The sequence below is a fragment of the Alligator sinensis genome, unplaced genomic scaffold (genome assembly GCF_000455745.1).
Source record: "Alligator sinensis unplaced genomic scaffold, ASM45574v1 scaffold282_1, whole genome shotgun sequence".
Lineage (NCBI taxonomy): Eukaryota > Metazoa > Chordata > Crocodylia > Alligatoridae > Alligator > Alligator sinensis.
This window is the reverse complement of record NW_005842380.1, coordinates 1,262,152-1,283,285: the sequence shown is the minus strand read 5'-3', so window position 1 is coordinate 1,283,285 and position 21,134 is coordinate 1,262,152. Positions and strand designations below refer to the sequence as shown.

The following is a 21,134-nucleotide window of genomic DNA, read 5'->3' as shown; positions in this document are numbered from 1 at the left end:
CCTGCTGAGCATTGCTTTGATGATGTATTACAGCAACATGTCATCAGGGCAATGGGGCTTCAATGATACATTACAGCAACAAGTCATTTGCAATACATCATCAGAGCAGCTGCTGCATCTAAAATAAGACCTCAGCGAGCAGTTCGATGGAAACCAAAGACTGATTCTCTTCCTTTCTTTCTGTTGCTTCCATATTTTGATTCCCCACTGCCAACTGAAAGCAACTTTTTTTTAGGGGAAAACAGGATTCTTTTGAAAAGGCCTTTCCAGTGGGACCAGCTGGGGACAACTGACTCCATCCAAAAATCAATTGTTGGGGGTTTAGAAACTGCAGCCCTCACTAAATGAACAGCCAATCTAGTCCAGTATCCTGTTGTATCAGTGACCACTACTGGATACTTCAGAGGATGAAATCCCAGACTAGGGAGATGCAAGATTATCCATCACATGAAAGTTTCATTTTAATCCTGAATAGCTAGAGAATGGCTTAAATTTGGTATGTGAAGCTTTAGATACCATCCAGTATTTTCTGCTAGCCTTCAGTATAAAAATCCAAGGTATTCTTGTTATCCATATAGATATGTCCGATAGCTTTCTGCCTCACTCCAGGTTCTCAGGCGCAAAGAGATCATGTTGCAATGAGTTCCACAGTCTAATTATACTACCGCCTAATTTTATATTGGGTTTAAGAAAAGTTTCCTTTTATCAACATTGAATTCTTTTATCAGCATTGAATTTGCTGCTTCTCAGTACATTGGAAGATTTCCAGTGTTGTGGAAGAACACCAGAAAGACCAGAAAAACAGACTTCTCTATTTTCTCTTTACCATTACCACAGCCCTCTTTTTTCATCTTATTTTTAGGGCAACAGTCATTGCTTGTATGGCATTCCCATTCATTTATCATCTCACATGCTGTAACAGCAACAGAAGCTCAGATGGCTCCACCTCTTTACGACTTTATTTTCAAGTCAGGTGCAACACCAGCAAAAAGAGGGGAGGTAGAAGGAATTAAAATGATATTCTACCGACACTCAGTCCACAATGCCAAGTCCACCCGTGATTCCAAATACTATGAGCTTCTGCTGAGAAACAGTAACATGAAATGCCAAATGGCATCATGCAGGGTTGTTGGGTGCAGCTATGTTGGTCTAAGGACACAGACGGGCAAGGTTCTTTGGCTAGATATGATCTCTTTTATTAGACCAACTAAATAGTTGGAAAAAAGTGCTTTGCAAGCTTTCGGGCACAAAACACCCTTCATCAGGCTCCCTGTGCCTGACAAAGCGTGTTTTGTGCCTGAAAGCTTGCAAAGCACTTTTTTCCAACTATTTAGTTGGTCTAATAAAAAAATGGCATCATTACATGCTAGGATTAATGCTTCACTGAGATGAATAGGTATAGCTGTAGTGATTGTAATAATTACGATATCAATATGTGTGCTGGTTTCTTTATGGAGCAGATGATAACCTCTAGCTTTTCTCTGTAGGGGAGAATAAACACCTAAAAAAGCATGGGTAGGCATGTAGAGTGGATGTGCATTTGTCATTGTTTTTATCAAGCCGTCCATCGGTAGACTCAGATCGACATCACTGTATGAGCTCACACTAATCAGGTTTTCTTTACTACCATAAGGGCAACACATTTCTTTCCCATCCCTGCAAAACCCTGGCACTGCCCATGGTTTGTATTATGTTCTACCGAAAACCTCCATGAATAAGAGATCTTTGGCCAAAGGACTGATCTCCTTATTCACGGCTTGAAAACCAAGCAGTCCATCTATTTGGATACCTGCATTAGGACAGGAATCTGTAGGAATAGCAAAGTGATAAGTGCCAGCCTTACTTTGCCTCTGTGTCTGCGTGATTAAAATGGATTTTCCAAAGGGTTCCACTCTACTGTACCTGACTTAGTTTTCACACATGTGGTGAGCAGACCCCTGGAAACCCATCAAACAGCATTTAAAACATGCTTTCCTCCCTTGAGGATGCTTTTTTTGGTCTGTTCTTGGTTTGGTGTTTTCATTGGAGAGGGCAAACGTTTCAGATCTGAATCTGTATATTCCTGGAGCTTGGGGATACTTGTGGGTGATAGGGTTGGGAGGTAAAGAGGTGTTTCAGTAAATTAAAGGGAAGGGAACTGTTAGGTCTAGATATTAATCTCTCTCCAAAGTTCAAGGACATTTGGATCTAGCCATGGATTTTTGCTCTAGGCCCAGCTTTAGTTTTCTCCTCTGAAGATATTCCCAGGAGACAGCACAATACGCAGTGGGAGACCACTTGTAGTGCATGCAAGTGGGAGAGTTTGTCCCATATTCCTCTTTGGTTTCTAGTGCCCTGCACTTATTAAGCCATGCAACACAGAAGAAGAGAGGGATGGTGGGGGGTAGAGGGGGATGTGGAGGGAGAAGAATCACATCCTTGGGTTGTTACAATGCATGAGGCATAACCAAGTGATTCAAATCTGTCAGGGGATTGCTTCCAAATCACCAGACCACCTGGGGTTTCATTATGGCTCTTACAAACAGCCTTTTAGCATGAAGGATGAGGTGGGGAGGGGAGGAGAAGAGCTTTCTCTTGACTGTGTTGAAAAGAGAGAGCTCCGAGAATTTAACAATGAGTCCCGAAGGGCTCAGCCAAGTCAGCTGAGACCAGGGATTGGAAAGGATTAATCAGAGCGAGAAATGTCAGATGACGAAAGAAATGTTCAGCGAGGTGTCCAAGCCACAGAGTTCGGCGGAGACTGGGGTTAGTCATTCTCCAGTCACGTAGTAGTTTTTCCTCTGCTCCTGCTGCCAGTCAAGGGCTTGTCCTTGAGCCCAGTCCTCTCTTCACTACCTTCGTGACCTGGTAGCAGAGCCTCGGTGTATGCAGCCCATTGCTGATGCCTTATGCATCCAGGGCCTTCACTGCTGATTTCCGTGCATCTGATTCCTTACACTGAACATGTGTTTTTAATGCTGAGTTCATCCCCAAAACAGGCATTGTTTTAATGACCTTCACTAGGATTTAAAGGCATGTGGCTAGAAAGCGTTAGCAAACGTACTTAGAAAATCCGGTACCACCAACACATTGGTGTCACAACCCAAGGGTGTGATTTTTGTTTTGTGTGTGCTTTGGCACCACTGAATTATTTTCCCGCCAATTTGAAGCTTTCTTTGCAGGGTGCATTTCTTCTTTGCAGCACAGAAATACTTGTTGCAAGGAGTTCCCGCCATTTGTATTCTAATTTGTGCCCCACTATTGGCTGTTTCTAAATTATTCCCACGTGGCAGCTAGTGATTGGCTTGCTAGCCGTATAAAAAGCTTGAGTGGTTTCCACCCAAGTTGGAGGACTTCACGAACACCAGGAGGAGGAGACTTCACGTCTTGTGAAGATCTCTAAGCGCTGCGGAGCCTATTGGACCCAGCGTATTTCAAGAAGGCAACAGAGGTCTGATCAGCCTCTAGCCTCTCCCCGTCGCTGAGCGCAATCCTCGACGTATCCCTCTTCCCTGCGCGCAAAAAGATCCACGGAGCCGAGCAAACTTCGTGTGAGTCTATTCAGAGCTCTTTGTCTTGAGTACTTTCTTCGGTTGGCGCGACGAGCTCGCGGTTTAGAGCCTCCAACCGGACGGGCTAGAAGAGTGTTCACGGGAAGGAACTCTAGTCCGCCTCTCTTCTTTTCTATCTGTAACTGCAACTCAAGCAAGTTTTCCAGCCTACACTGCGACCATCTTCGGTGTAAGTAAACAATCTTTAAATCAACCATTAAGCGCCTGTGCCTAATTCTAGCGTGTCACCTGTTTTCTCTGACCCAGCATGCCCGGGCTGCTGGCCACAGCCCACACAGAGCACAAAAAGGGCCCGGATCGCTCCCGGCCCGCACAATTGGAAGCTTTAATTTGTGTTGAACTGGAGCGTGGCAGGGTGCAAAGGCAGAACAAAGAGGGAGCCCCTGACCCAAGTCATCTGAAGACATTGGGTCATACAAACAGGTCAATGAGGGAGTTCAAGAAAAAAATACACCAATATTGGTCAATATGATAGACATCATATCAGCCTTACTCAGCCAGTCATGGTCTTGGGATTTTATGAGAGGTTTGTGTTGGCATTCATTAATTGCTGTTCACTTCAAATTCTTTCTTCTGTTTCCTAAGACCCCCTGTGCTTTTATTTGACCCCAACAAAATATGTGACTGTTTATATGGATAAAACAAAGCCTTCACTCAAGTCCAGATTCTTCTTTTAGTAACAGCGTCTCAGCTCCACTGATGACCCTGAGTTTGCTTTGAGAGGAGAATATAACTCTCAGCTTTTCCCCGGGACCTTGGTTTTGTAATTTTAACAGTGCAGAATAGAAAATAGGAAGCCTATTAAATAACAGTTTGGCCCTTTCCTTGGAGGAAATCACAATAAACAGGTTAAGACATTTTACCAAGTGGATCTGTTTTCAAAATTGTACACATTACCCATGTTCATAATTGCCCTTTTGTGAGGATAGGAGTCAAATTGCCTAGGTCTAATAAGGATGGCAGATCCTGTAGGATACTGGTGGCAAGATTGTGCACTATAATATAGCGAGATATTAAGGGCCAACACCAGAGTCTCTAGTCAGTCTTTGCTATGTGAAATTTGAGGGAGTTATGGCTGAATTTGGACTTGAAATCCCGATGAAACCCTTATGCTGATGATTTTTATGGGACTTCACTATCACCCACAATGGCAAATTTAACACGACATGTTGCATTTTTCTGCTTATCCAGTTTTCAAGTCCAGACAGTGTTTCTAAATGCTAAATATCATGATTATCCATTTGCCCGTTGGTTTTGTTACCTGGAGACCCAATGCAAGCCTGCTGCATCCGTGAGTCGTTAACTAATCAAATGCTCAAACAAGACAAACATCTGGAAAATACAAGTCTCCCTAAAACACAAGCTCTGGGCTTCACCAGAAAATATATCTTACCATGGGCCCATTATCTTTTCAGCGCTGTCCCTTTTATTCCCCTTATATTGGATTGTGGAGGGGGACAGGGGGAAGGGCACTGGTTTGGAGCGGTGGGGGCTTTCTTAAGTCGGAATATTTAGGTTGTTGAAGAAATACTACCGCTAAGAAGGAAATCAAAGTTGCTGTAATAGGAGGACTTTTCTGTTCTGATCAACAGTTCAGGCTTGGTTAGGTCTGACTGACAAGCAGATGTTTTGACTTGCTTCTTTCCCCCCGCTTCTTGAAACCGCTTTGCCCGTCTCTGCAAATTTATTTCATTTATGCTCCAGACAAGGTTGAACACATAACTTTGGAGGGGAAAGCAAGTCAATGTTAGAGACCCCTTCAACATCTAATCACCACCCCTCCCTTACCTCTCCACTCATCGCTCCTTCACTTCAACACACATCATTAGGGACCATCTGAGAACCTAAATGGCTTGTCAGTAGCATTTTTTTTTCTAAGACTGAAATGTAAAAAAATCAGGAGATGAGAAATGCTATATTATTCACCTCGGAGGTCTCAAGGAAAATGATACCTGGCCACCAACATGCACTTATTGTAGGGCTATACTGATGTGTCGAGCTGAATTTTAGGTTGCCCTTGGCTATGTGACTTGAGCGTCCCTTTATTCCACTATGTAGCCTCTACCACAGCCATCCACATTGGGATGTTCTCCTACCAGGTTTGTTTCTACAACTGAGAGAAGCAAGGTGCAGAAAGGTTGGAGGTGAGGAACAGGGACTTGTGGGATTGCCAGTGGCCAACTTTCTGTGAAGCCTGCATGCCAGGGTAAGTGCCAACCAGATGCAGGAAAGTGGTGGCTTAGAAGGCGAGTTGCGAAAGGTCATTGTGGCCAATGGAGAGTGCATGTAGGAGCTGGAGTCTACAGACCAGTGAGCTGGTGTTTTAGGTTTTAGGGCCACTTTAAGGTTGATCCTAAATATCAATGTAGATAGAACCCCTATTACAGTTAATCTCGGGTGACAATCAAGAGTTTGACCTACATTTAAAACTCCTTTGCACTATCCTCAGTCTTCACAAAGATAATTCAGGGTTTTCCAGTAGGAGTTTACTCAGCAGAAAGCTATTGAATGTACTTCTGTCTGACTGCAGATAGAGTTACAAATATACCCCTTAGATATTCCCTCAAATGTCCTATCGGTTTACTTGAATTTCTGGAAGATAATGTTGTAGCATCCCAGAAGAATAAAAGGTGTATTTCCTGATCATCATCAGTGATGATGAGGATAAGGTGAAGGATGTGCCTGCGTTCTACCTAGATATTTATAAAGTTTCCGGTCATCTCACAATCATGCGTGGATTTTTATCCTTCCAAGGCCCCTTCTATTGTGAGATTGGAAAATATCACCTGCCTTTCACACATGGAGTGCTAAGGCCAGGATGGATTATGTGACTTGCCCAGATTCACAGAGGGAATCTGTATTTTGGCTAAGTTTTGAATCCATGTCTCCCGAGTCCCTGCCCTGTTCTCTGCACATTAAGAATCCTCCTATGTGAATCTGTTGCTTTAGATACGAATCCAAAAGAGCAACCTCAAATCCATACCTTTACTGGTGTGGTTTGGGTTTAAATCCCTGGGTACAAACTACACCTCTAGTTTTGGCTTCCAGTTGGCTCCCAAAATGAACCACTTTTTTTTTTTTTCAGTCTACTTACGCATTTGTTCTGTCCCTCAGTTAAAAAAGAACAGCTGAACAAATTATCAGCATTTTGTGGGGATTAGGGAAATTGATACAGGCTGACTCATTGCATGCCTACATAGCCCAAAGTAACATTAAAACCCAGGAAATAAGATTGGTACTGGGAAGGGTAGAGAATTATTGTATTACTATAGCACCGTCTAATACCAGTTTACTGGGCTAGGTTTTCTACTGCCCATTTACAGCTTTGCAAAACAAATGTAAAACATCATCCTTTGGATTTGGTAGCTATTTATTCTCCCAGTGCCTCCGTGTTTGACTGTACAAGCTTTGTTCATCTTCAAAGAAACAAGAAAGTTTCCTTGGTTCAGTATGAACATGTTAAATTTTTTGCATGTTTTACTTTTTCGGACAGTTAGCCTCATTATGCTTTAGGCACAAAGCAAGTAGAAGCAGAGCCCTTCAATCTACCAAGAAGTTACTGTAGGAATGTAATCCTTATTTGGAAGTATTTCAGGGAGGAAGAACAATAAAATAAATTAACACTAAACAGGTAGCAGGTCTCTTGCTTAAATTTGTAAGTGTAGAAGAAGAAAAGTCCACATTCCTGTACTGATATTTGCACTGTCTCTCTCTATAGCCGAATGAGTCTGCAGCGAGTGTGCAGATGAAAGCACTTTTATCATCCTTTACTCTTACAGTCCTTGAGCTAAATAAATGCTTTGACCTGCAACTTTTTAAGACTTTTGTGTTTTGGTTCCCTATTCTTAGTCTGCAAGGCTAACAATGAATTACCACCTCTTAACGATCTCAATAGATCACCCCCTAAACACTCAGCCAACTTCTTCCTGACACAGTAATGTATTCAAAGCAACTCAAACTGCCAGAGCCTTGCTTTAATGCCAATTTTCAATCCATTTCTAGCATTAGAGAGGGGCCCAAGCTGCAAAGGTCAGTTCTGGAGCTGAGGTTCCCCAAAACGTCATGGGGAATTTTGACATTTGGGATTTTCGCCCCAGCTTTCTAGCGTCTCAGAAGTCCTTTGCCCAGTGTTCAACTGCTGTTGTCAGTGAAAGGAGCAGATAATCCGTATCTCCATTGTAAGGGCTTTCAAAGTGTGGCATTCCTCCTGCAGTATTCCCTAAGGCTACGACTTTCATTATAGAACGAGCGCAGAATGAATAATCAATAAAACGGTGCTACATCTGCCTCTGACAGCGGAAACACCAGGCAGACACCAGCCAGTCTGGAATCAGCTGTTTCCCTGCCTTTGATCTACTGTGTCGGGGCTGCCGAAAACCCCAACAGGCCATGTCTCAGACTCTGATACAACCCACATCATGCTGATAACCCCACCAAGGCCTATTGTTGTCATTGTGTTTGTGGAAGGGATCACCTGTCAAAGTGAATGGTTGCAACCTTTTCTTGGCCATGGGAGGCCTTTTGATGCAGGGTGATGATAATTAGGGTCTAATTGAGTGATTAACAGCCACAGTAGCTCATGGCTTTAATGACACGTCAATATTAAGGCCTGCATTTCTCAGCAGGCTTTAGGTTTGTAACTGTTGTAACTGTAAGGCCATATTATTTTCAATTATAAGCCTTACCCTGCCCCAGCGGGAACTTCCAAAATGGGGTCCAAGTTTCTTTCTTTCTTTCCTCCTTCCTTTCTTTTTTTTTTTCCATCAGTGTGAATGTAGTCTGCACTAGAAACATGCAGAGCAAACAAAACCACAGAAGCTGATCAAATTCTCTCACCGGTGCTATAACCACTTTCTCTAGACATCTACTGATAATGAATGTTGCAAGGATATTCACTTCTTTGCCAAGGCACATGGTCCCTGCCGGCAATGAAAATCTGTCTAGATATACTGGACTTAATTAACTGGGTTTGAAGGGCCTATTAAGGCAATATTAAAAGAAGCCTGTCTCAGCAGGCCCTCGCAGTAGGGAAGCACAGGAGAGCTTTCAATTTAAGGCTTATAGCAAAGATACCCCGCTGCACAGGACCATGTTCTGCCTGGGAGCTGTTTAATAGACTGCTCAGAAGCAGGGGGAAAGGGTTTACAGAGAGAGTAGGGCAAGCAATCGATTTAGCAAAAGAAAGCAACCTGTAAAATATTATGCACTCACTCTGTGCATTGGGGGAGAGGGGCATGTAGGCAGAGAGACTGTGCAAGGCATCTGAGAAAACTAAATGATGGTGAGGACACAGTGTTAAAGCTCAATTTGGAAATCATTGTAGTCTATTGCAATGGGTAGCAGTTTCTTTACAACCTGGGCAAATTTCCTTGTATCCTTGTCCATTTCTCTGCATTTCCTCCCTCCTCTCGCCTTCAACATCTCCTTTTGAAGCTTAAATGGAGCCTTTTTAGTTGAAAGCCCAAATGACAAAGGGGTTTTACTAATAATTAAGGTTCTCACTTTTACCACTGGTTCTACATTTCCAGGGTTTGGGCAGAACTAGATCAGGACTTGGGAAACTTGAATCCCCTACTCTGTTAGAGAGTTCCTATGTGAGACGATGCAAGATTCAGATCCTCCAAAGCATCTAGATGCCTTACATTTTTTGGTCTGGGGTCCCGATTAGGTAGGGTCTGAATAGTTTGAACCTCAGTTCCCAATATGCAAGATAGGGATAAAGCTGTCTCCTATCTCACAAAGGTGTTGTACATGAGACATCTCGATACTGGGCTAACTGGTCCATAACGTATCTCAAATAGTTAGGTAGATTCCCAGAATGGGATTCTTTCCTCTCCTTTTCTCCAGGTGAAACGGTGTCCTAGTTTTATCCATGGCATGATTTGCCTACTGCAAACAACATATCTAAATCTGCGCTCCTTCCGGCTTTTACCTCTGGATTTCCTTAGTTGAACGCTAGTGTTGGCAAAGATGATGGTCATCTCATCTTCTTTACCACGGTACAAGCTGTGTCACCATCTATCCATGAATGAGTACATGAAATAATCTGAACATGTTATACATTTTATCTGGCACCTGGCTCTCCTATTATAGGTGTATTCGATTAGCTGGATTTATTTATTTTTATTTTTTTTAAAAAAAATCCCCATTAAAGGCCTGGGTACCTGTATATTAGGAAATGCCAGACAAAACTCAAAAAAATATGGATGACAAGTTTTGGACTCCTTTTCTCCCTCAACCTGTCAAGAAAAATCAACACCATCAATAGTTTGAGACTCATTAACGGTTCGGGTTCCCGGCTATAGGAGAGTAAAACAAAGCCAAGGCGTTCAATAGCAGATGAATGATGAATAAGGAACTCTGTTCTACAAACAGAGGCTCCCTCAGGGCACCATATTTATTATAAACCACTGAATTGCGAAACAACAACAAAAATAATGAAAGCAATAGCAAAATATGTGGTTTTTTCCTTATTCGGTATAACCTGCCTCTGGAACAGTGCAACCGTTTAAATGCAATAATAACAATATAAATAATAATCTGTAGCATTTATAGAGCACTTTAGCCATTCAGGCTGTTCTACAGCCATTTGTGGCCTACCTTGTGAAACCCATATTTATATTAGGTCTGATGCCGAAGGGTTGAAGCCAACATGAGCCTTGTTGTTAACTTCAAGAGCTGAAAAAGCGTGATGCCTTGACCAAATTGCAAGAGTTGACAACGACGTGCTTCAGGCCTGCATCCTGAGCTCAGTGGTCAAATCATTATTATAGACATTTTCTTGATTTTTAAGGAAAGATCATGGCTTTTCGTTGTGGGTCTCACTCATGATTCAGAACACTTGGGGCTATACTGGTGAGTACCTACCTGTAACAGTTTGCAGGATGGAGTCAATATAATTTTAGGACCAGATTTGAATATATTTTAGGACCTTTCCTCGTCTAGTCACTCTTATAAAGCAAGGTCAGCACACTAAGTACTGGCCTCCATAAATGGGGCCAATGTGGATTGAGAAAGGCTAGGGACAGAAGTTACACATAAACCAGTTTAAGTGATCAGAAACTGGTTTAAACTTGTAACAGAGCAGAAGCTCAGTGCACATAAACCAGTTTCAAAATGGCTGAAACTGGTTTAAGATAAACCTGATTGAATGTAGTATCACACTTAACTGATTTAGGTCAAATCAATTTATGGAACTTCTGCCCCAGACCCCTTCCTGATTCAGGCTAAATCGCAGTCCCCCAGCATCCCAGCATGCTTTCCAGCCTTGGACTGAGCTGTGCTGTCTGCTCCAGAAAGCAGAACTGGTCCTGCCCCTCTGCTTCCTAGCTGGAGCAGTGAGGGCTAGCTGACAAGGGGGTGTGAGGGAAGGGAGCATGCCCGGCTGGGGATGCAGCCCAGTCTGCAGGGGGAACTGCCCCCCCAACCCCAGGCAAACCCAGGCTGAGGTCTGGTGCCAAGGAGGGGTGTTAAACAGACCTTCCCCTGCTCAAACTTAGTGCTGGATGCAACTGTGGACTATAAATCCCAGAGGCACCTGGAAGCATGAAGAGGAAGTGATGAGCAACCCTGCAGAGTACTGCTGCTATAATTCTGGACAGCAAATCCCAGAGACCTCAGGGCAGCAGAAGAAGGAAGCAAACACACAACCTATGCTGCCTATGTGCAAGGAAGTCATGTTGTAGCACCCCCTGGCTTCTGGCCAGAGCCACTGCAAGCATGTGGCTGCAATATCTGAATCAAAAGTAAATGCCTGTTCACTTTTGTTTCAATTTAATCTGTGCAGTTTAGACTAACCTGCAATGACTGAATTGATTCAGCCCTGGGCTTTTTGACTATCTGTATCTAGCCAAAGAGGAGGAAAAAAATGGACTCCACTTCTCCAACACACCAACCAACATAAATGAAGAGGTGTGGAACGGTGGGGAAGATGTTCATGGTAAGGGATGATGGTGGATTATGACCCCTTTTTATCCCAGGAGTGATACAATTAAAGCAGGAATTGGGCCTCATTGTCATTGAGGGGACAACAGGGTCTTTTCTCTGTGCTAGAGGAGAGAGAATAATCTAGCCTTTAGGAACAGACTCTACCACCCTTGCTTCTAATGAGTCACAACAACTTGGCAAATAACTCCCCGGATTACCCCTACACCCCAGCATAAGAAAATGCAGCAGAATCTATTGCAGGTGATACATGCTTACAAGAGAGGGCCCTAAGATATTGTGTTTCACACTAGAATGAGACAAAAGTTGTACGTGCATAAAAGGAGGGCGTGCCTCTTTCATCAGCAGCCGTATCACGCCGAGTGTTTGTAGCTACTCTTCATCTTTTACGGTTGCATGAAGTAACAGGCCTGTGCAAATCGCACAATCCTTAGCCAGCTTGTTGCAAATGCTGGTTTAAAAATAGAAGGCCTCACTGAAGCATGCCTGTTGGGTGCAGTCAGTGCATCATGGTGTGTGGCTTTGGTTTGTTTGGCATTGGAAAATCCAGCGTAACTTGAGAATTCATTACGAGAAAAGTACAGGCCTCTTGCCATCTTTTAATGGTGTTCTTACAGCCTTAAATGCAAAATTTACAAGGAAAGTCTTAAAGAGATGACAGGAAAAACTGAGAAGATAACAGAAGCAGTCAGGGAAATTAATAGAAGCCTTGGATTTTGTAATCCACAATGATTAATAACTTTGAGGTCCAAGATCCTTGGTTTCCACTGGCTTTGATAAACTACCTACTCTGGCTTCGATGTTAAATCAATGTGAAAATGCTTATTTGGTGTAATTTGCTTGTCATCTCCCCACTAGCTGTAGGTCTCCAGAGCACTTTTAACTGGGGACAGGGAGATGTACCATTTGTTCCAATCAGGCATGAATTTCTCCAGTTGAGTAATCCTGTAATGCCCAGAAATAAAACTGGCATGTAAGATGCCAATCAAGGATTCAGCAAGAAAAGTGCCTAGCTAGCACCAGGGCTGAAAGGTTTCATGGTGTCTGGCCAAGCTTTTCAGAATATCTCCCCTCTGCGGTGGCACTCCAGAGGCAGATGGGTCACAAATCAGCTTTCACGTTAGAGAACCGTGACTGTCTGTATCTGAATGGGCCTTTCAGAGCTCGTTCTGACTGCAGAAACTATGCAAGATTACAAAGGAATATAACATCATTAGGCTCCCTTTTGCAGATATAGCAAATGAGCCAGCCAGAGACAAGGCTGGGGGCGGACGGGAGAGGAGAGAGGGGTTATGACTTCCTGAAGATCAGGGAGCTGCTGAGTGGCAGAGACAAGGGCAGAGCCCAGATCCATGGCTTTTCCTCCAGGGATCCAGCCACCAGACCACAATGCAAGCAGTGTTCACTTGTCACTTTAAGAGTGCCTCTGTAGCAGAAGAAAGAGCACAAGTGAGTTAGAAGGGGGGTGGGGGGAGTCAGCCCAAGATTTTGCAAAAAAAGGAGAATTGAATGTGACTATCAAGCTAGCCCCCCAGTGGCTATTACTCCAGATAGATTTAAAATGAATTGCATAATCATTTGCCGTACATCATTTGATGGAAGCAGGATGCCATGTGAAGGCTAGGCTTGAAAACAGAAATGAAGCTTTGCAAAGGAAAGTCTCTCTCTCCAGACTGTCAAGTACAGGGTTAAGGGCTGCAGTGGTCAGCTGTGTGCACAGGGCAGGTGTGCAGTGTTAACAAGGCGTTGCTGGGAGTGCTGACCACTATAAAACAGAGAGTGAAGAAGATGGGGGAAGAAAGGAGGTTTGGGGGGTGGGTAGGGTTAGCGTATGGGTTTTTAGCTCTGTGGCTCAGAAGATCTTTATTTAGGTGAAATACAGGGTTAGGGCACATCTGATTGTGCTATCCTCAATGCTGCTGATCTTTCTATTGGTGGTGGGGCAGCTCATTTAGAAAGCAACAGAGAAGTTTTAGTGTCCTGTGTACTTAACACCTGCAACCACACAGGTCTTAAGCAACTAAGGAAGGAGGTTTCCAAAAAGCATAAGCCAGTAAGAGTATCTGATTGCATTACCATGCTGTATTTTGGCAAGGGCCAGAGACTGCACTTTCTCTTTCTGGAGAAAGATGTGCTGATAAATACTATTTTGCTAGTGGATTTAGAAGTCCAGGCAGAGCCATTTTTAAATGGGGCCTCTGCCAGAGAGCAAATAAAGCTGAAAAATGATGTTGCTTCATCTATATACAAGTTGAGCCCTTCTTGTTTTAGGAGAAAAATGGTTAATGCATTTTTTTTCTTCTTTTGACATGGTGGCTTAATGGGCTCATTATACAAATGAATAGCCTTCAAAAGTGTTAACTCCTGGGAATCCTGGTTAAAACATTGGCATTTGAAGGTCATGTCAGTGCACTGATCCTGGCTTGAAGTAAGTTGCCTTTGTTTTTTGTGGGTGGAAGTTGCCAGAGAGATGGAAAGACTTGGCTCATGGGTCCAGTCAACCTCAGACACCCAGAAGTCTGCATCTGCTCTCAGAAGTTTGGTGGTGGGATGCTGCAGGATAAAAGCTTGCTGATCATCGGCTTTACCACAATTAGGAGCTGTAAATAGTAAGAGGGCTATAGGAATAAGAGAGCACCTCTGTGATTTAGCAGATGGTGGTTTCACCCAGTGGATCAGGTCCCCATCTCTGAAGTCGGGGAAATAGCACCTGCAAGGCTGAGAACTAGCAGCACCAGTGCCTTGGAGAAGGGGAAGTCATTTGCTGTGTGTGCAGTATGGAGGGGAAATTTAGCAGAGCTCTCCAGATTTATCCCAATAAGATGAACTTTCATTTCTGAGGACTTTGATTAAATTCATGTCTTTACTTGTTTCCTTTTTGTAGTCAAGTAGCAGATTAGATGCAAAGGGAACTATATCCCTCTGTAAAAGTACTTTGGAAAACTACTTTTCATTGACATTCATGGGTTTGCTGATGTTTCCAGTACATGATGGCTTAAGTTCACCATTTGCTTTAATCAGAATGATTTTTTTTTTTTCTTATTCTGTTGACTCCTAACTTTTTTTTTTTTTTTTTTTTTAATATGGAGATTATTGCTTCATTAATGCCATGCAGCATTTTAAACCCACTGAAGTATAAGACAAATCCTATTTGTGTCACTGCTGTAACAGCATTAATATCACCAGATGATTACTATCACCTGATAACATGAGGTTCATGCCAATCAAATCCTATCCTGAAAGAAGTTGCATACATCCCAGGTCCAACAGATGGATATTAATAGATTTTAGGTTTGGAAAATGTGGCCGTTGTTTTCCTTTGATACTTAACAGGGTATCTTTAGGGAAAGCAAATGGGAGAGTGTCCCAGACAATGTAAATAGTAACACCTGGCCTGAATTTTAGTTTTAGCTTTCAACAAATGCCTCAAACTGTGTGTGTGTGTGTGTGTGTGTGTGTGTGTGTGTGTGTGTGTGTAATTACACATCTTTTTTTTTTTTTTGTCATTTGTGCAAAACCCAGCTGATTCCAGCAAACCTTTTACTCAAATGAACGTCCTTGGCTTAAGTCATCCCGCCCCCCATGAAATTAAGTTTTAAGGGGGAAAAAATCTCTTTAGGTGCATTTCTTTGTAAGGCTAAACATGTCCTCCTCTTCCTAGGAAATGCACAGGGTTGACGCTCCCTGTAATATTTATCCTACATGTGCAGAAATGTTGCATCCCTCCACCCTTTGCTTTCCCCTTGGACCCTCATAAATATACTTCAGGTTTTCATGATACATATTTTGTGATGTTCCTTAAACATTTACAGTCTCTTTGGGGGGGGGAAACTTCTAAAGGAACCCATTAAATACTGTGCTGCCTCTCAAGTTCTTTTTTTTTTTTTTTTTTAACATTCATGCTCTCCCTGAATAAACTTAAGTTTGCTGCATGAGCATGTATTCCTCCTTTCCAACCCCCCCCCCCCCCCCCGCATCTGACTCTTTTTTTTTTTCCTCTGAGCCGATTTTACTGTAGCTTTAATACCAAGAAAATTTATCTTTTTTTATTTTGGTGCTTGTGAGAGCCTCCAATTCTGTCCCTATAGCATATCTGTCCCACTTGAAACCCTTGCAAGAATCAGTGCAGTAAAATCAAGTCTCCAACTTGTTCTCTTTAGCAAAAGAGTCGTGAGACCATTCTCAAATTGATATCTCTGATAACATGACACGATGTTGGGCCATTCGCACCTCCCAAGGTGGCTGACATTCATTATTAATAGCTTAGGCCTGTGTTCCTTTAGTAATGATCTTTGTTTTCTTGGGGAGGGGGCGCTCCTATATCCTCCCAGAAGGGGAGCAGCCCAGTTTGGAAAACGAACGTGTCATGATGAGCTGCCCTCGTCTAAATATATCTTTAAAAAATAAACCCATAATTCAGACATACATTCTGTTTATTTTTGAACACAGGGTTTTGTCAGGGAATGTGCAGCCCAACCTTACACTCAACGGGAAAATGTTTATCCAAGAGTTAACACAGATGAGTAATCTTGCACTCAATGCCAGTTCTCGGGTGGTGGGATTCCAGTAAACAGCTAGACACTTTGAACTTATGGTTTTCACTTTATGTCATATTCCAACCACTAAAACAACACACCGCCATGGAGTTCTTCCCTGCTAAACCAAAACACAAACTAAACCATGGAAACTTGCACTGAGAGTATCTTTCTGGAGGACCTCTCCTTCATCACCACCTACTTTTTCATAGATTGTAAGCCTGGAAGGGACCTCGGGTCCAGCCACCTACTCCAAGCAGGAAAGATAACCCCAGCAAGGTGACTGTCTAGTCTCCTCTTGAAGATTTCCAGGGTAGGCGATTGCACCAGCCAAGAAATGGCTACCGCATCCAAGGAAGGCAACACGTGCACAAATTACCCGCTCCCGACTCGGGGAGGTAGTGATGAGAAATAATAATGCAGGGCTCGTTCGAGGCCCTGTAATTGGAATGAGTACTTTTTAATTCTCCACTTTCTTGAGCTATGTGGTGAGGCATTGCTGCTACTGTTGGAAGAGTTTTTTGTTCTTAATTATGCTTATACATACCACGCAACCCTGGATCTAAGTATACCACTGGATATGTTTAGTGCCTCACAAGACAGAGGAGGAGAAGGCATGCTGGAAGCACATCAAGCCTGAGGGATTTATCAGACAAAACCTGAGATTTCAAGTTTTCTGGGCATATGGCATTTTCTAATCCATTAACCTTTGGGCAGGCCTTTTCATCTTTGGACTGTAAGTTTCTTGCCCCTTCTTATGAAACATTTGGTACTGGTTAGGCTTGGAGGTCATATTTTGCATTTTAGATGGACCACGGTCCTGATCCAGTACAGTATTGCCTTCACGCCTGGTATCCACCCCTTGCCCCACCCCTTTTGTTTGTGTGTTCACATTAAGTCCTCCTCATTTCCAGGACACTAATTGTTAGAGAGTCCTCTCACAATATTGCATGTTTTGTTCCATTACCCTCCTGCATATTATATTCACAGAGTATCAGAGTATACACTTTGAACTAATAACAGCAATGCTGAGTTATAGCTATAGCTATGTCTTTACCCCACGTTGCATTAGATTCCTCTTATGAGCCCCATAACTACTTGTTCATAATGCAGATGAATTAAGGATAAAATTGTAAAATGAGTTTGGGTCTTTGCATTTAGCTGTCTGCCTCATGAAAAGATTTCTACTTTGTTTAGATTTTTTAAGTTATCTTTTGGTTTCTTAGATGGTATGTAGAGTCTTATTTTCATGATTAGGGGCACAACGGCAGAGTGATTTGAAGTGTCTAGCTACAGCTCCAGAGACATGAGTTTAAACCCCACTCTCAACTTTTGTCAAAGGTTGACCCAGCTGTAAATAGGTACCTGGTCTTTCAGACTAAAGAGCCAAAGGCAGCCCTATGCAATGATTGCCCCATCCCTCTCTCATGTATCTTTGGCTACAGAACGGATCATGCTTGTGCTATGAGCCATGAGGTTCGGGCAACTGTTTGCCCTGATATTTCCATGAGCAAATAGCATGGGTAGACCTGAACAACGCTTTTGGATCACTATGATTTGTACACACAGCTGACAGAACCTGTTATTTGTATATACTGATAGACACAATTATATATCCACCTCTTGGGCCAGGCTGAAAAGCTAGTATTTTAATGCTGCCATTAGTTTTAAAAGCTAACTGAAAAGTCAAGCTTCCCAACTGATAGAAGAACTGGCTGCAGAACCAGTGCTGTGTCAGTAGAAATTTTGTAGAATTAATTTCCACAGCAGGTTTTCAAGGCAGATAGTATAAGCAAGTTCAAAGAAAGGATTAGAGAAATTCATGGAGGACTGGTCCCTTGAACAGCTATTAAACAGAACAACCCAGCATGTATCTTCTGACATCCCACCACCAATGATGGCGAATGCCAGAGAGAGTACAGCAGAGGATGGATGTCCTGTCTATATATTATCCTTCTAAAGCTGCTACTACTGTTACTGTCAGAGACAGGTTGCTGGGCTAGATGGACCATTATGGGACTACTTATAGTCTTATTTTCTTGCAGATCTGCTGGTTTAGCCATTACACAAAAGCTATTTGATTCAGCATTAGTAGGAGAAAGCCATTAGAGTGGAAATATCCAAGCCATAGTAAGAATAATAAGGATGCATATTAAAGACATTATATATAATATATATAACACTCTAGCATGTATGAGTCACTGTGAAAATCACTGTATTTCTTTTAGCATGGATTAAAGATATCAAACACTGCATAGTGTCAGGGCTGCTAGGGTGCCTCGTAATGCCTCTAAAGGGTGCAATGTCTTCTTTAAGACAGCCATGAAAAATAGCTGCTACTCATAGTCGGTAAATAACAGAATCACCAGGGAGATCAACAGCTAAAGGCTTAAGTCCAAATTATGGATTAATGGTCTGTAAAATGGCATTTAAAAAAATAGAACCTTCTTCCACTTAAGACGAGTGCAATAATGAAGCACCAATTGCCATGAGCTAGCCAAGTTCCAGACAGAAAAATGGGGTTTATGTCGGATGTAATGAGCTGGGTGAAGCAGTGGTATTTTGAACACCAAGTAAATCAAGGTAGAGTCGCGCTGCATTGTATATTTTTAGGGTGAGGCCTAAAACGTGAGACCAGAAACATCCTTGTAGAACCAGAATCCTTCTTTATAACAGGAACAATAGCCAATAGAAAGGTCAAGTTTGGTGACCCCACTATGATGCAATGACATCGGTTCAGTTTTTGCTAATGTTAAAAAATAATTGTGCACTGCACACACAGACAATACTTTCAATTGGAAAAGGAGCAGTATTTACTTTTTTATTTGTTATAAAAATGAAAGGCATACATTGGCTAATAGAAGGACAGAAGCCAGTATGTCCTGGTTTGGGGAGATTGTGGAGATGAACTAGTCTTCATTATGTAATAATCTACCTAGCTAATGGGCTGGGCTAAAGGACTGCAGAAAGAGTTGTCTTACCGAGACTGGAATTAGTTCTTGTGGGAGTTCGCCAACGTGTTTTGACACAAGTCAGGAGCCACTGGAAGTAATTTATCTTGGTCCTTTCAGGCTTTTTTGTGCCCTTGAATGGAGTGAGGACTTAGTGACTGGAACCATTTGGCAACACCACAAATGACCAAGAAGAAGGACTTTAAGAAGACTGCATTAGGACAACGTGACTGCAGTACGATTAAAGTTGGCCCCGTACTGTCATGCCAATGTACCTTTCTAAGTCCAGCTACAACAGGGGCATTCATTGTTCATGTCCATTCAGCTTGTTCTCTGTCCTGGTGGTTTGGGGGATTGGTGATAGACCCTAAAAACAAATTGGAAATGACAATTATTTCACAGCCACCGGATGGTGTTACCTGTGGGCATCCCTATCCAAGTCTGCAAATGAAACCATAAAGTAGTCCACAGAGGTGATCCTTTCCTCTGCTTTGGCCTCTTTATTCATAGCACAATTTCAAAGGGGAGAACTTTCTCCATTTAAGAGCCTTTCTTTGTGTGTGTGTGTGTGTGTGTGTGTGTGTGTGTGCACTAACATCACCCACTCTCCCCATAACAAGGGTGAAAAAAATCATTTTGAGGTGTTGGGGGAGCAAAGGAGAGCCATCTATCAGCAGAAAAATGTGCTACATTTTTGCTCTCCGTAGCCTAGGGCAGATGTTCTGTTTTTGAGTCTGAAAAGAACAAAGCTTCCTCCTGGCTTTATTTTAAACAGGAGAGGCCACCCACAGCTCTAAATGTGCCTACCGAGAGGAAAAATAAATGGCTGAGCTCCTGGCCAGACGCATATGCGCGAAGCATATCCATGAGGAGGAGCTGTTTGGAAAAAAACATTCCGATCCTGCAGAGACATTGCCGTTGAACTGGGCTGGGGGCATCGACATTGATACCCAGCCATGGGGCTTGCATTAAGGAAGGGAATGGCACGGATACTTCGTCATGTTGGTAGGTAACCGTACACCACCTGACATCCAGCTAGGACTAAAGGGACCATTCAGAAGCCAGATCTGTACATGTGTTGAAGAGTTTGGCAGTAATTTGGGAAGCATTCAACCTGGGAGTGCCAACTCTCTCTCACATAGGGAAGGTAATAGCAATAATTCTCTACTGGCCTCCATCCACAATACTCAGCAGGGATCGATCTGAAAAGCTGGTCCTACATTTTTTTTTTTTTTATTCCCTCTCCTTAACACAGGAGTGAGTTCATTGTGCACGGAGTAGTGTGAGTGGACTTTCCTTAGTGGGCTAGGATTAAAGAGTTCGATTTGCCCTAACTCCTTGTTCAGAATGGCCTTGAGTCATTATGGTACTGGGCTTGCATGGAAATTGCCTGCCTACTGACTGGTGGGCTACAACGAAACATTGTCTTTTGGCTGCTCCATACCACTGGCAAGCTGGGAATGAATGATTTCTTCACAAACATAGTGGTGTTCATGAAACACAAGAAGGAAAGGAAATCAAATGAAAGAAGTGAGAAATAAAAATGCTTCTTGCCCCTGCTATTGGATTTTGCTCTGTTTAATAATGTACCCTCAAGTCGAGCATGGGTCCATGGTCCGTGCATATGCGTTATGTAGTTTGTATTTGCTGGCTAGCTACCACCAGCAGGCGGCTGTTTTTAATGAGGATTTTGAAGACAACAGATGGTGTTTGGGTTGGAGTGTTATTGCCACATCTGTACGTGAAGAGAGAATGAATCTGCTTTAATACTGTCAGTCCTCAGGGTTCAAAAAACATGAGCATGTCTTTAAAAAAATCAAGTAAGAATAAAGAATCATGATCAAAAGCATGAGATACTTTTGGATTTGTCTCCTGGTTTTGCAAACTTTGGGGAGGGGGGCATATTTACGTGCTATTTTTCCACCATGATGAAGACTTGAAACTAGCTTTTTCTTTATAAAAGAAAAATGAGGCTCTCACAAAATTACCAAATAGCATGAGACGATGATAAAAATCACTAGAGCTTGCAAAACAGTGAGACTTCTCATTGACTTCATAAACAGTTTTTTTCTTTTCCGTTGGAAATATTTTGCCAGGGATAGAGATGCTAGCTGAGACAAAAGGCAAAATGGCAAGGTTCACTTAGTAGCTCA

At 42.7% G+C, this 21,134-nt stretch overlaps 1 long non-coding RNA gene across 1 annotated transcript; it reads left to right on the top strand.

Moving 5' to 3' along the window:
- The first annotated feature begins 13,299 nt into the window (after positions 1-13,299).
- On the top strand, positions 13,300-19,915 carry LOC102387105. Its single transcript, XR_324528.1, has 4 exons — positions 13,300-13,366; positions 13,841-13,923; positions 19,102-19,216; positions 19,757-19,915. It is a non-coding gene; the product is annotated as an uncharacterized LOC102387105 (long non-coding RNA).
- Positions 19,916-21,134: the final 1,219 nt, after the last annotated feature.